General features: G+C 37.6%; 1 pseudogene; it reads left to right on the forward strand.

The window, feature by feature from the left end:
• The first annotated feature begins 7,344 nt into the window (after positions 1 to 7,344).
• Positions 7,345 to 9,134, forward strand: LOC100997346 (annotated as a pseudogene).
• Positions 9,135 to 13,930: the final 4,796 nt, after the last annotated feature.

The raw sequence follows: 13,930 nt of genomic DNA on the forward strand, positions 1-13,930 counted from the left end.
TTTATTGCCTCATTTAGTCTCACAAAAACCTCGTAATTTAGGTATTATTATACCCTTATCTGGCATAGATAAATTATACATAATTGGCATAGAAATATTTACACTATTAATTTTGTACTATGGTCTTCTCAATTTAGAGGGGAGTCACTATTTCCATGTAATTAATTTATATATTTTTAATGTTCCCTTCACTCCATCCTATGTACCAAAGTAAGGCATGACATAGTACCTGTTTTGAAATGTTGCCTCCACCCTCAGCCATAGCTCCAGCTGCTAGAAAAACAAAAGCCACTGGACTCTTAACTGCCTTCCTTGTTTACATCTGATTCTTTGGCTTGAGCTTTGGCTATTGTTCCAGTGGGACTCTGGGATCACCTCTGCCACTGACATTTTATATAAAACGAATCATACAATATGTGGCTTTTTGTGTCCAGCTTCTTTTACTTATCATGTTTTCAAGGTTCTTCTACATAATAGCATGTATTAGTACTTCATTCTTTATTACTGCTAAGTAATATTCCAGTGTATAGATATACCACATTGTATTTATCCATTCCCCTGTTGATAAGCACTTGGTTTGTTCTGCTATTATTTGGCTGTTATGAATAATGCTACTGTGAACATTCTTTATTACTGCTAAGTAATATTCCAGTGTATAGATTTACCACATTTTATTTATCCATTCCCCTGTTGATAAGCACTTGGTTTGTTCTGCTATTATTTGGCTGTTATGAATAATACTACTGTGAATAAGTGTATGAATGAACATATATTTTAATTTCTCATGGGTATACACATAGGAATGGAATTGCTGGGTCATATGAGAACTCAATTGAAACTTGTGAGAAACTTCCAGACTCTTCTAAGCATTTATACTATTTTACATTCCCACTAGCAATTTATGAGAATTCCAGTTTCTCCATATTATAACCTATTGTTTTTATTGCATCTTTTTTATTCTAGTCATCATAGTAGGTATGGAGTGGTATATAACTTTGCTTTTGATGTGCATTTCCTTAAAGGATAATGATACTGATCATACTTCATTGAGCTTATTGGCCCAATCATTTTGGTAGGCCAACATTACCCTGATGCCAGAATCAGAATGAGAAATGACAAGACAAGAAAATTACAAATTAATATCCCTCAGAAACATAAAAATAAAAATTCCCCCAAAAGTACTAACAAATCAACTACGTAGGTTTTATATCTGAAATGCAAATCTTATTCATCATTTGAAAAATAAATAAATTCAGTTTACCATATGGTCAGATTAAAGATAAAAAAAATAATAATTTCAATAGATACAGAAAAGTCATTTGACAAGATTCAATATCTGTTATATAATACATATATATACTTATATATGTATATATATAATAGTATGTGTGTATGCATATACCTCTCAGAGGACTAGCAATAGAAGGGAAATTCCTCTACTTGATAAGGAACATCTATAAAACACTCACACTTAAATATGTTAACATCACACTTAATGATGAAAGATTAATGCATTCCTCTAGGATCAAGCACTAAACACAAATATCCTCTCTCCTTATTCCTTTTGGATGTTGAACCAAAGGTCCTTACTACTGCAATAATGGAAGGAAAAGAGTAAAAGGATTGAAAAGGGAGAGGTAAAACTGTCTGTATTTATAGAAGGCATGACTGGCTATGTGGAAAATCTCAAAGAATCTACAAAAATGTTATTAGAAATATTAAGTTTCTAATACTTAACAAGGTTAAGTACTTGTAAATACTTAACAAGGTTGAAGGATACACAGTTAACATACAAAAATCAATTGCATTTGTACATAGTTGCACAGAACAATTGGAAGTTGGAATTAAAATGTGCCTTTTCTAATAGCACCAAAACTATAAAATTCTTAGATATATATCTAACAAAATAATGACAAATTATGTTTGCTTATAACTATACAGTTCTGTTAAAATAAGTAAAAAATGACCCCTAAATAAATAAAGATATTTATTGTATTCATGAATTAGAAGACACTGGCTCTTCCTAATGTGATCTATAGATTCAACAGAGATCTAATCATAATTCTAGCATCATTTTGTATAAAAACAAGCTAACTAATTTTAATATTAAATGGAAAGGCAAATAACTATAATAACAAAAAAAAATTTGAAACAATAAAACCAGGTAGGACGAAGTCTGAGGCACCACTCAAACTAATATCAAGGCTTCTATAAAGCTCAATGATTAAGACAGTATTATATTGGAGAAAGGCTAGGCATATTGATGGAACAGAAGGCAGTCCAGAAATATACTCACATTTGTATGGTCAATTGCTTTTCAATGACGGTGCACAGGTCAACCAATGAAGAAAAGATAATGCTTTCGGCCAGGCGCGGTGGCTCAAGCCTGTAATCCCAGCACTTTGGGAGGCCGAGACAGGCGGATCACGAGGTCAGGAGATCGAGACCATCCTGGCTAACACGGTGAAACCCCGTCTCTACTGAAAAAAAAATACAAAAAAACCAGCCGGGCGAAGTGGCGGGCGTCTGTAGTCCCAGCTACTTGGGAGGCTGAGGCGGGAGAATGGCGGGAACCCGGGAGGCGGAGCTTGCAGTGAGCTGAGATCCGGCCACTGCACTCCAGCCTGGGCGACAGAGCGAGACTCCGTCTCAAAAAAAAAAAAAAAAGATAATGCTTTCAACACATGATGGGAAGCAATTGGACGAAAAGAAATAAGGAATAAGTGTTGATCTATATATTGTTATACAAAAAGTAACTCAAAATGGATCACAGTCTTAAATGTAAAAACGTATACTCTAAAATTTCTTGAAAAAATGTAGAGGGAAATATTTGTGTCCTTGGATTAGATAAAGGTTTCTTAGACATAATTCCAAAAACATGATTGACACAGACAGAAATACACTGTTAAGAAACAGCAAAGACAAACCATAGATTAGGAAAAAACTCATATATTTGTTAAAAGATTTGGAGCCAGTATACATAAATTATGTTTTCAAAACTAAGTAATAGGAAAACAACCCAGTTTAAACAAAAGGGGAAAAATATTTGAATAGAAATTCAGAGTAGACATGTGGAGGACAAGTACATGAAAAGATATTTGAATAGAAATTCAGAGTAGACATGTGGAGGACAAGTACATGAAAAGATAATCTGCACCATTTGACATTAGAGAAATGAAAATCAAAACCATAATGATATATTGCTACCCACCTATCTAAAACTAAAACATTAAAAACCAAATAAAAAAGCTAAAAAAAATCAAAAACAAAATAAAAAATAGCAAGTCCTAAGAGTATATAGAGAAACTAAAACTCTCATACCTTGTTGGTGGGAATGTAACATAAGAAAACAGTTTGGCAGGATATATACTCATATAAGTATATATAATTATTATATAACCATGTAAGTATTTACCCAGCAATCTCACTCTTAGATACATACTCAAGTGAAATCAATATTTACATTTACACAAAAACCACAGATGAATGTTTATAGTGGCTGTAATAACCCTAAACTTAAGCTCTAGTATGTCCACATAATAAAATATTACTCAGCACCATTAGGAATGACTCACTAATCTGGGCAACACCATGAATGAATTTCAAAGTATTATTCTAAGTGGTGGGAGCCAGACTCAAAATACTGCAACTGTATAGTTCTAATTTCATTTACATAATGTTTTGAAAAAGCAGAACTATAGCAACAAAAAGCAGAACTTTGGTGGTTAGGGGCTGAGCAGGAAGGGGAAGGCTTACTATAAATGAGCACAGAGGAATTCTTTTGGATGGTGGACATTTTGTGTCATGAGTATAGACTGGTGACAAAATTGTTTGTGTTTGACAAAACTCACAGGACGTACTTTAAAGGGTAAATTTAAACTGTATGTAAAATACACCTTGATGTTTAACTATGTGTAAATTATACCCTAATACAGGAAAAGTATATTTATAATAGCCTTGATGGTGATGGTAGTGATTAGACTATATGTGAACTGGTGGTTATGCTTTCATGCCATTTCTGCAGCAAACTTTCTGGGTAATCTTGAATACCTCTTTTCCCCCTTCGTAGGTCCAAGTTTCTTCATTTTCCAATGATAAATTTGGATGGGATAATGACTAGAGTTTCTTCTAGCATTGGCATTCTGTGATGACTGAAGATATGATTTCTGAGGTTGTTTTTATGTTCCCTCAATCTTTGAAACCAGATGCTTTTGTTAAGGTTTGGGCTGGGCCCATATTCTGAGACATTTCCTTACATGACAGGTAGGTGTGTGTTTGTGCATGAGGACGGCTAGAGGTAATATGGCCACCACCCTTTATCCTTCCCATGCCTCCTTCACCAAGCTGTTTATGACTAATCTGTGAATAGCTGCCATTAACAGCAACCCAGAGCCCGAAGATGAATTTAAAAAAACAAAACCCCCAAACATCTTGTACATTATCAGATATCCTGTTGTCTCTCTTGATTGAACAGCTCAATAGAGTATAATGAAAATAATTCCCATTCTTAATGCCTGCCCCCAGGTGGGAACTCACGCATTCTTTACAATTACCCTGCCCAAAAATGTAGGTCATTGTGGATATAATTATCCTCATTTTGTAAATTATTAAAAAGAAAAAAAAAAACAAACTAGCAGCAGCAATGACACAATAAAACAAACTAAGGCGTGAACATTTTAATTTACTACTCTATTATCAATCCACAAGTAAGTGGCAGAGCTAGGACTTAAACTCACTGCTATCTGATACTAAAACCATTAATAAAAATGCATCTAACAGGGTTCCAGTCTGAAATATGGGAACCCGGTTACTGTTCATGTACGTATTTATCTATTCCTTAATTTATTCATTTATTGATAGATATTTTGTAACCTGCAAAGTATCAGGAAAGACACTGTGCATAAGAGATACAAGAGTAGATTGGATAGGCACTACCCCTGCCACCATGGAACCTACATTTTAGTAGGGGGGGGGAATGAAAAAACTCCGCAGGGAATTACACTTCAGCATTGTAATTGCTACAATAGAATATTGTGGGCAGATAAAGGAAGACCAAGGAAATCTCCCCAAGGAAAGTTATCTATGCTGAGATGTGAGAGAAAAGTAGGAGTTAGGCAAAGATTTACAGGTAGGAAAAAAAAATGACAACAAATGAGAAACTTGAGTAGTTCAGTAGGACAGGGACTTGAAGTAAAGTGTCACGGAGCAGAGTAAAAAGAAACTGAAAAATATCTAGGGCTTGACTCATCCGGAATTCTGTGAAGTTTTTAAAATGGCTGGAACTTTTTCTAAGAGCAATATGCAAGGGTTTTAAATAGAGAAGTGACATGATCAGATTTTATTTTCCAGTTTCCTTGATCAGTAGTAGAAAATGAGAGTGAACCAACACTGAAGGCAAAGAGACCATTTAGGAAATCATTATTATCATTATAATCACATTGTTACAATAATGACCATGATGATAGTGCTTAGAGATGGGGTTAGAGCCAGTGGTAATGTAACCAAGTGGATGGACTTGAGCAGTAAGTTTTTGTAACTTTATTAGCCCTAATGCTGCAATCTTGACATATATTTTAAAATACACCTTCCATTCTATTAAAATTAGTAGATAAAATATCCTACTAACACACGTAATTTCAGAAGTCCATAAAAAATTAAAACCAATACAAATAAGAATTAAAATAAATAATAGTATGTATTTTAATATGGGTACACCACCACCAGGAAATTAAGTCCTCCATAGAATTACAAAGTGCCTCCCTGAAGCATTGCCATTTCCATAGAGAACTACAAGATTCAAGTGATATTCAGTCAGTCCCATTGACAGGTGTCAGTGATGACTGGATTTGTTGTGTGAGGGCCAGGGAGATGCCAAGTATGTTTCTGTCTTTGGTGGCAGTGTGGTTGTGGTATATTACCCAGCATTGTGGATACCCAATGAAGAGAGCTGGGGACAAGGGAAAGATCATGGGTTCCGTATTGGACAGGTTGAATTTAAAGTGATTCTGAAACATTTACACTGGAGATGATTGGCAATTAGGAATTTTGTATGAGTAAATATAAACCTTAAGCCCAGAAAGGAAGACTTTACTTGAGAGATGGATTTGGGGTCATCATTTTACAAATGGAAAACAAAACAAAACAAAAAAAAGCCATAGAGCAGATGAGACTCTCCAGGGATAGTGGGTAGAATTAAAAGAGAAGAACACTTAGGCAGGTGCTTGAGGACCACACACAGCAAGAAAGCCCTGCAGGAGAAACTTCAAAAAGGCTACTCAAGTGAAAAAGGATAAAAGAGAATACTTAGATCCAATGGAAACCAAGGAAAGAGAGAGTTTATGAAAAGAGGAACTGTTCTGCTGGCTACTGCTTAGAGATCTAGGAAGATAAGGTTTGGGATGCTTTACTCATCTAGAAACAAGGAAGTCTTTAGTCACCGAGAGGAAAATTGTCAGTGTAATGGTGGAATGAGCCTCATTACATTGGTGCCTGGAGGTAGTAGAAGGCAAGGAAATAGATTCCATCAGATTCCACATCTCTCCAAGGGCTTGCATGTCTGTAAAACATGGGTATTGATGTCCCTTGTACACTTCTTCAAATGTAAAGAAGTTCTTCAAATGTAAAGAACTTCAACATAAAGCAGAGTAAGATACATCTGTAATGCTGGTATACATAGGAAAAACGGAGAAATCATACTCTGCTTTTGCTAATTCTTTTGCTTCCACCGTAACTGTCCTGTTAAACTCATCTCTGATTGTTGTAAAACTACTCCAAACGTAAAGTTCCCATGTGATTGTCCTTGTTGTAATTCTTCTCAAAGATGTTTAACACCAGGCCAGTGGCTCATGCCTGTATCCAAGCACTTTGGGAGGTGGAGGCAGGTGGATCACCTGAGATCAGGAGTTTGAGACCAGCCTGGCCAACATAGTGAAGACCCGTCTCTATTAAAAATACAAAAATTAGGCCGGGCATGGTGGCTCACGCCTGTAATCTCAGCACTTTGGGAGGCCGAGACGGGTGGATAACGAGGTCAGGAGATCGAGACCATCCTGGCCAACACGGTGAAACCCCATCTCTCCTGAAAAACAAAACATTAGCCGGGCATCGTGGCAGGCGCCTGTAGTCCCAGCTACTCGGGAGGCTGAGGCAGGAGAATGGCATAAACCCAGGAGGCGGAGCTTGCAGTGAACTGAGATGGCGCCACTGCACTCCAGCCTGGACAGCACAGTGAGACTCCATCTCAAAAAAAAAAAATTAGCTGAGGGTGGTGGCAGGTGCCTGTAATCCCAGCTACACGGGAGACTGAGACAGGAGAATCACTTGAACTTGGAGGCAGAGGTTGTAATGAGCTGAGATTGTGCCATTGCACTCCACCAGCCTGGGCGACAAGAGGGAAACTTCGTCTAAAAAAAAAAGTTTTTGTTTACTTTGTTGCAGCATGAAGAGCCCCACCCCCTTTCTCTGCCAAATCACCAAGGCGGCTGGGAGCCTGAACACATGTCATGAAAACTGGAGGGCGGCAGTATGACGAGCAGGCCCTCATTGCTGCTCAGTAATGCGGGGCTCAGATTCGCATGCTCTATGCTCACTTCTACTTTGACCAAACCAACCATACCCCTGAATTTCCTTCCCACAAGGTTCTAGTGTTTGAGGGTGATGATGGATTCTCTGTGTGGGAGAGCAATGCTATTGCCACCTATGTGAGCAATGAGGAGCTGTGGGGAAGTGCTCCAGGCAGTGCAGTGGGTGAACTTTGCTGATGATAGCCAGTACCTGGGTGCTTCCACCTTGAGCAAAATGCACCATGACAAACAGGCCACCAGGATGCAAGGGAGGAGGTGAGGTGAAATCTGGGGCTGCTGGATGCTCACTTGAAGATGAGGATTTTTCTGGTGGGTGAACGAGTGACACTGGCTGACATCATAGTTATCTGCACCTTGTTGCGACTCTATAAACAGGTAGATTCTAGAGCTTTCTTTCTACCAGGGCATTCTCATGATCAACCGCTGTTTTGTCACCTACATTTACCAGCCTCAGTTCCAGCCTGTCTTGGGTGGAAATGAAACTGTGTGAGAACATGGCCCACTTTGATGCTAAAATATTTGCAGAGAGTCAGCCTTAAAAGGACACTCCACGGAAAGAGAGGGGCTCACGGGAAGAGAAACAGAAGCCCCAAGGTGAGCAGAAGGAGAAGGTGGCCGCCCCTACTCCTGAGGCAGAGATGGAAGAATGTGAGCAGCCCAAGAATACCTTTGAGTTGGATGAATTTTAAGCACAAGTACTCCATCGAGGACACATCCTCTGAGGCACTGCCATGTTTTGGGGAGCACTTTGATAAAGATGGCTGGTCCCTGTGATACTCTTGAGTATCCCTTCCCTGAAGAACTCACCCAAACCTTCACGAGTCGCAGTCTCATTGGAATATTCCAGCGATTGGACGAGCTGAGGAAGATGCCTTTGCCAGTGTCATCCTCTTTGGAATCAACAATAGCAGCTCCATTTCTGGAGTCTGGGTCTTCCAAGGCCAAGAGCTTGCCTTTCCACTGAGTCCAGACTGGCAGGTGGACTCTGAGTCATATAAAAGGTGGGAACTGGATCCTGGAAGCAAGGAGACCCAGACACTGGTTGGAGAATACTTTTCCTGGGAGGGGGTCTTCAAGCATTTGGGCAAAGCCTTCAGTAAGGGCAAGATCTCCAAGAGAACATTTTTTACCATTGTCTAGCAGCCTGCACCTGCCCTTCATGAAGATGGGGATCATTAAAGGAAATTGAACATTGGCAATAAAAAGATGTTTTCGTTCAACTGCTCATCAGCTGTTTAGAACCCCATTCTGTTGTTTCCCTGAGCGTAATCCAGACTTTGTTTTCACACTTCCAAAGATGAGTGGTTCACTAGGGCAACTTACTAGGTGCCAGATACTTTGGACTCTAAAGTCAGATGGAAGTGGGTTTAGATGCTGCCTCTGTCAAATCTTTGACTGTGATATCTTGGACAAAGTATTTAAGCTAAATGTCTGGGGTTATTTTTTTTTTTTAATGTGAAATGGAAATTATAACACCTAGCTCTCAGACTTGTTAAAAGACTCACATGTGATGATGCATGTAAACAGCAAATAGCACAGCCTTTGACACAGAGAATATGTTAACATACTATAGATTTAAAAACTTACAATTTTAATTGAAAAAAGGACAATTAAAAATAATTATTTAATTGAAAAAGCATTCTTTTCAATTATAAGATTCTTTTTTAATTGAAAAGAATTTAAATTTAATTTTTCAAGTAAAAAACAATTCTTTTCAATTAAAGAAGAATCCTGTAATTGAACAAAAATTATTTTTCAATTAAAAAAGAATTTTTAATGAAAACAACAAGAAAGATTCTACCAGTCTTTGATTGGTGAAATATTTCTTAATCATTTTGGCTGAAAGTGTCTTTCTCTAATTCCCAAGCATTGGCCATAGTTATTGCTCTTGGAAGTGACCAACAAGTGTAATCTATTTTCCCATTACAGCTCTCCAATCATTAAATCTTCTCTCCTTCATGGTAAGCATCTCAATTTCTTCAAACTTTCCTTAAAGAACATGCTTTTAAGGCCCCTCTCTATCATTGTTGCTACTTTTTAAAATTCGCTCCAAGGTGTCCCTATTCATCCAGAATGGAGAAGGTGGAATTTGATCTGATAGTTGAAGGATTATTAAATTTTATGGAATATCTTCAGAGATGGTGATGAGTGACATAAGTTGCAGTGAGGCGGTGGGATCAGAAGTGTTTGCTATAAAGCCTGAGAATGTAGTTTAGGGAGAGTCTTAAATGCTTTTCAAGGAACCAATTCTAGGCTGGGCGTGGTGGCTCATACTTGTAATCCCAGCACTTTGGGAGGCCAAGGTGGGTGGATGATCTGAGGTCAGGAGTTTGAGATCAGCCTAGCCAACATGGTGAAATCCCCTCTCCACTAAAAATACAAAAATTAGCTGGGCACCATCGTGCTCACCTGTAATCCCAGCTACTCGGGAAGTTGAGGCAGGAGAACTGCTTGAATCCGGAAAGTGGAGGTTGCAGTGAGCTGAGATCGTGCCACTGCACTCCAGCCTGGGCGACAGGGAGAGACTCATGTCAAAAAAAAAAAAAAAAAATCAATTATATTCATATTCATTTGACAGCAAAATATCCTCAGTGTGCTTGGAGTGGCTGTGAGACATGGTCAGATGGTCATTTTGGTGCATTATTCGTATAGTGGATGTAAAGGAAAAGAGAGAGAAATAAGGGAATCGTTCATGTGTATTAATTGAGAATCAATATTAATAGTAGTGTGACCCGGAGAAAGAGACAGATGTGAGGTCTATGTTAGCTATTTACAGGAATTATTTTAACTTTCCCTATTTCCTAGAATATCAAATATGAATATGCTTGTCCACTTTTCTTCTTTTAAAACAAATGCTTATTAAATGTCAATTTTTAAAAAACAAAGCGCTATTTTTAAATGCCAGTACTTTAGTCTGTTTGTGTTGTTATAAAGGAATACCTGAGGCTATAATTTATAAACAAAAGAGGTTTATTTGTCTCACAGCTCTGCAGGCTGTACAAGAAGCATGGTCCCAACATTTGCTTCCAGTGAGGTCCTCAGGAAGCTTCCACTCATGGCGGAAGGTGCAGGGGTGCAAGCATCACATGGTGAGGGAGGAGGGACCAGGATGAGGAGCCAGTCTTCTTTTAACAATCAGATTTCTCAGGAATGAATAGAGTGAGAACTCCTTCATTATCGTGAGAACAGTTCATGACAGATTTGCCTCCATGACTCAAACACTTGCCACCAGGGCCCACCTCCAACTTTAAGGATCAAATTTCAACATAAGATTTGAAGAGGACAAATACCCAAACTAGATCATGCAGAGAATTAAAAAAATCAAAAATAAAACATTGGAGATGTTTGTAGTTCAGGATAATGTGATTTTAAAAAAGTTTCATAGAACAGAGAGCATTTGAACTTTACTTATAAGAATGGTTATGTATTAATTCTGTGACAAAAGAAAATACGGCATTCCAAGTGGAAAAAACAAGGTGAGCAAAGGAAGGTAAAAGACCAGGTTATATTCAAGGAAAATTTTATTAGTTTACAGTTGTGTTGTCTAATACTGTAGCCACTAGCCATATATGAACACAAAAAATTAGTTAAATCAAATTCAAAAGTCAATTCCACAGTCACACTAGTCACATTCCAAGTGCTTATAAGTTGTATATAGCTAATGGCTAGTATACTGAACAGCACAGCTATAGAACATTTCCATCATTGCAGAAAGTTCTATTGAGCAGTGCTGGGCTAAAGAATGATGCTGCATATAGAGAAGTAAGAAATTATCAGATTTACACACACGCACACTCACACATACACACACACCCCTGATTTTGAGTCTGAATTTTATTCTGTTGGTATATCAACATCTGTTTTGGTTAAAAGAAACAAAATGTAACTTAAACTGGCTTAAACAACAAATGGAGTTTGTTAGCTCAATTATCTGAAAAGTTCAGAAATAACCTCGGCTTCATAAATAGCTCCTTCAAGCTTTTGCTGAGCTTCCATTTGATCTTCTCTTGTCTTTTTTCTTCTGTGTATTGGCTTTACCCTCAGAATGGCTTTCCAATATAGAAAAATAGCTGAAGTAGCTCTAGGTCTCAAGCTCCCAAATGACATTGTCATACCTGAGACTGGGTAGTTTATAAAGAACAGAAATGTGTTGGCTCACAGTTCTGGAGGCTGGGAAGTCCAAGATCGAGGGACTGCATCTACTGAGGGTCTTGCACCATCACATGGTGGAAGGCATTGTGTGGGTGACAGAAAAAAATAAAGAAAATGAGAGAGAGCGAGCAAAACTCACCTTTACAACAAATCCACTGTTGTGATAATAAACCCACTACTGTGATAACAACATTAATCTATTTATAAGGAAAGAACCGTCATGACCTATACACCTCTTAAAGTCCCTACCCCTCAACACTGTTGCATTGGGGATTAAGTTTCCAACAGAAGAACTTTGGGGAACACATTCAAACCACAGTACACATGATTCAGAAGAAGAGAGCTTATCTTCTTTTTTATTGAGATGAAGTGCTGTTCTTGTTGCCTAGGCTGGAGTGCAATGGCACAGTCTCAGCTCACTGCAACCTCCGCCTCCCAGTTTCAAGTGATTCTCCTGCCTTAGCCTCCCAAGTAGCTGATATTACAGGTGCCCACCACCATGCCCAGCTTTTTTTTTTTTTTTTTGTATTTTTAGTAGAGATGGGGTTTCACCATGTTGGCCAGGCTAGTCTTGAACTCCTGACCTCAGGTGATCCAACCGCCTCAGCCTCCTAAAGTGCTCTTCTTCTGGATCTTGACCATAGAAAAATAAATGCCTGCACCTTTTTGAACTTGCCCCATTTATGTGCCTGCCCACTCCTGCACTCTTTTGCTATAGCCAAGGGAGTGTCATGTACTGACTGATGCCTGACACAATCAGCGTGGCATGAGAGATAGGATAATGTAAATGGGCTTAGGCCCATCTGGGCCAATCTTTGAGGTGAAGGTGGAGTCAGTTCTACCCATAAGCCATCTGGATTCCACCAAGCCTGGGTGTGGTTAAATGGGGCTCTTTTTAAAAGGCCATTCCTGTTGCAATTCCCAATATGAAATCATTATGTAATTTTATTTATTTAAATGACAAATCTTTACTTTATTTGACTTGATTAGGTTTGAAAATCTTTAAACTGTAATACAGATAAAACAGAGAAGAGATACAGCAAAGAATAGCCAGAACTGTGTTTTTTTAAAAAGTGTTATGGTTTTATTTAAAAAACATAAATTCACAAAAGGTAATTAAGTTCAAAACTTTAAGGAACTGTTTGTAAGGCACTTAACACACAATATCCATACTGCTATATGAAGAATATTAAAATCCATGCACCGTGTAATTAAATAAAATCTTCATTATCCTATTGCTACTCTCTAAACTGCTCTCATGACACAACAAATAAAAAACAAATTTTAAAAATTATTAAAAACATTACCAAACAAAGAAAAAGTCTTCAAACTAGAGATCTTAGAGTCAGCTATGAAAATGATCAACTCGCCGTGAAAAAAAAACAGTTTGACACATTATGAATGAAGTGAACCACATTAAATCTGTGTAAAATTAGTCACGTCTTAATTGATGGCTAATCATCACTAACAAAAAAAATGAGAAAAGCTAAAATTCCATATAAATGTATATGGAACTTAACGACGATATCAATGAAAATTTTTCACCCTATAAAATATTACCGTTTACACATTAAAACAGCTCATTTTGCATAATGACAATGTGAAAATAGTAGAACACATACTTCCCATGAAAAGTTACATGTTACTTTCTACAGAAATAACCATAAATGACTATCCTATTGCAAAATCAGCAGGATCAGGGAGTCTGGTTTTAGAATGATTTTGTTATCTCTTTCATTTTCTTATTCTTAACATCTTTTTTCCTCTTTTTCCCCCAAAAGTGCTCTTCTTTATCTTCTACTCTTTCTGTCTTTGTCAGCATAGCTATCATCATATTTATTCTAAAATTCTTCTTTCTTTGAAAATGAGCAACCTATTTCCTGTTTTCCCTTTTCCAATTCTGAACTTGCTACATCTTGTCCTCATTCTCCTCCTCTTCCTCTTCCTCATATTTTCTGGGTGGACCAGCTCATCTTCCACATCACCTTCATTATCTCTATTTTCATACTCATCCTCTTCTTGGGAGTTGACATTCATTATCTTTCTTCCCAAATCCCTCTAAGTGTGTTTTGTTACAGCAGTTGAAAAATATACTTTGTCTAAGAACATTTGGGACTGCTAAATAAGTCAAGATTTTACAGAAGTCTACGAAACTGAGCTTTTTAAGTTTTGGTTTCATTCCAAATGAAATCGTT

This window comes from Papio anubis, chromosome 5, assembly GCF_008728515.1.
Source record: "Papio anubis isolate 15944 chromosome 5, Panubis1.0, whole genome shotgun sequence".
NCBI classification, from domain to species: domain Eukaryota; kingdom Metazoa; phylum Chordata; class Mammalia; order Primates; family Cercopithecidae; genus Papio; species Papio anubis.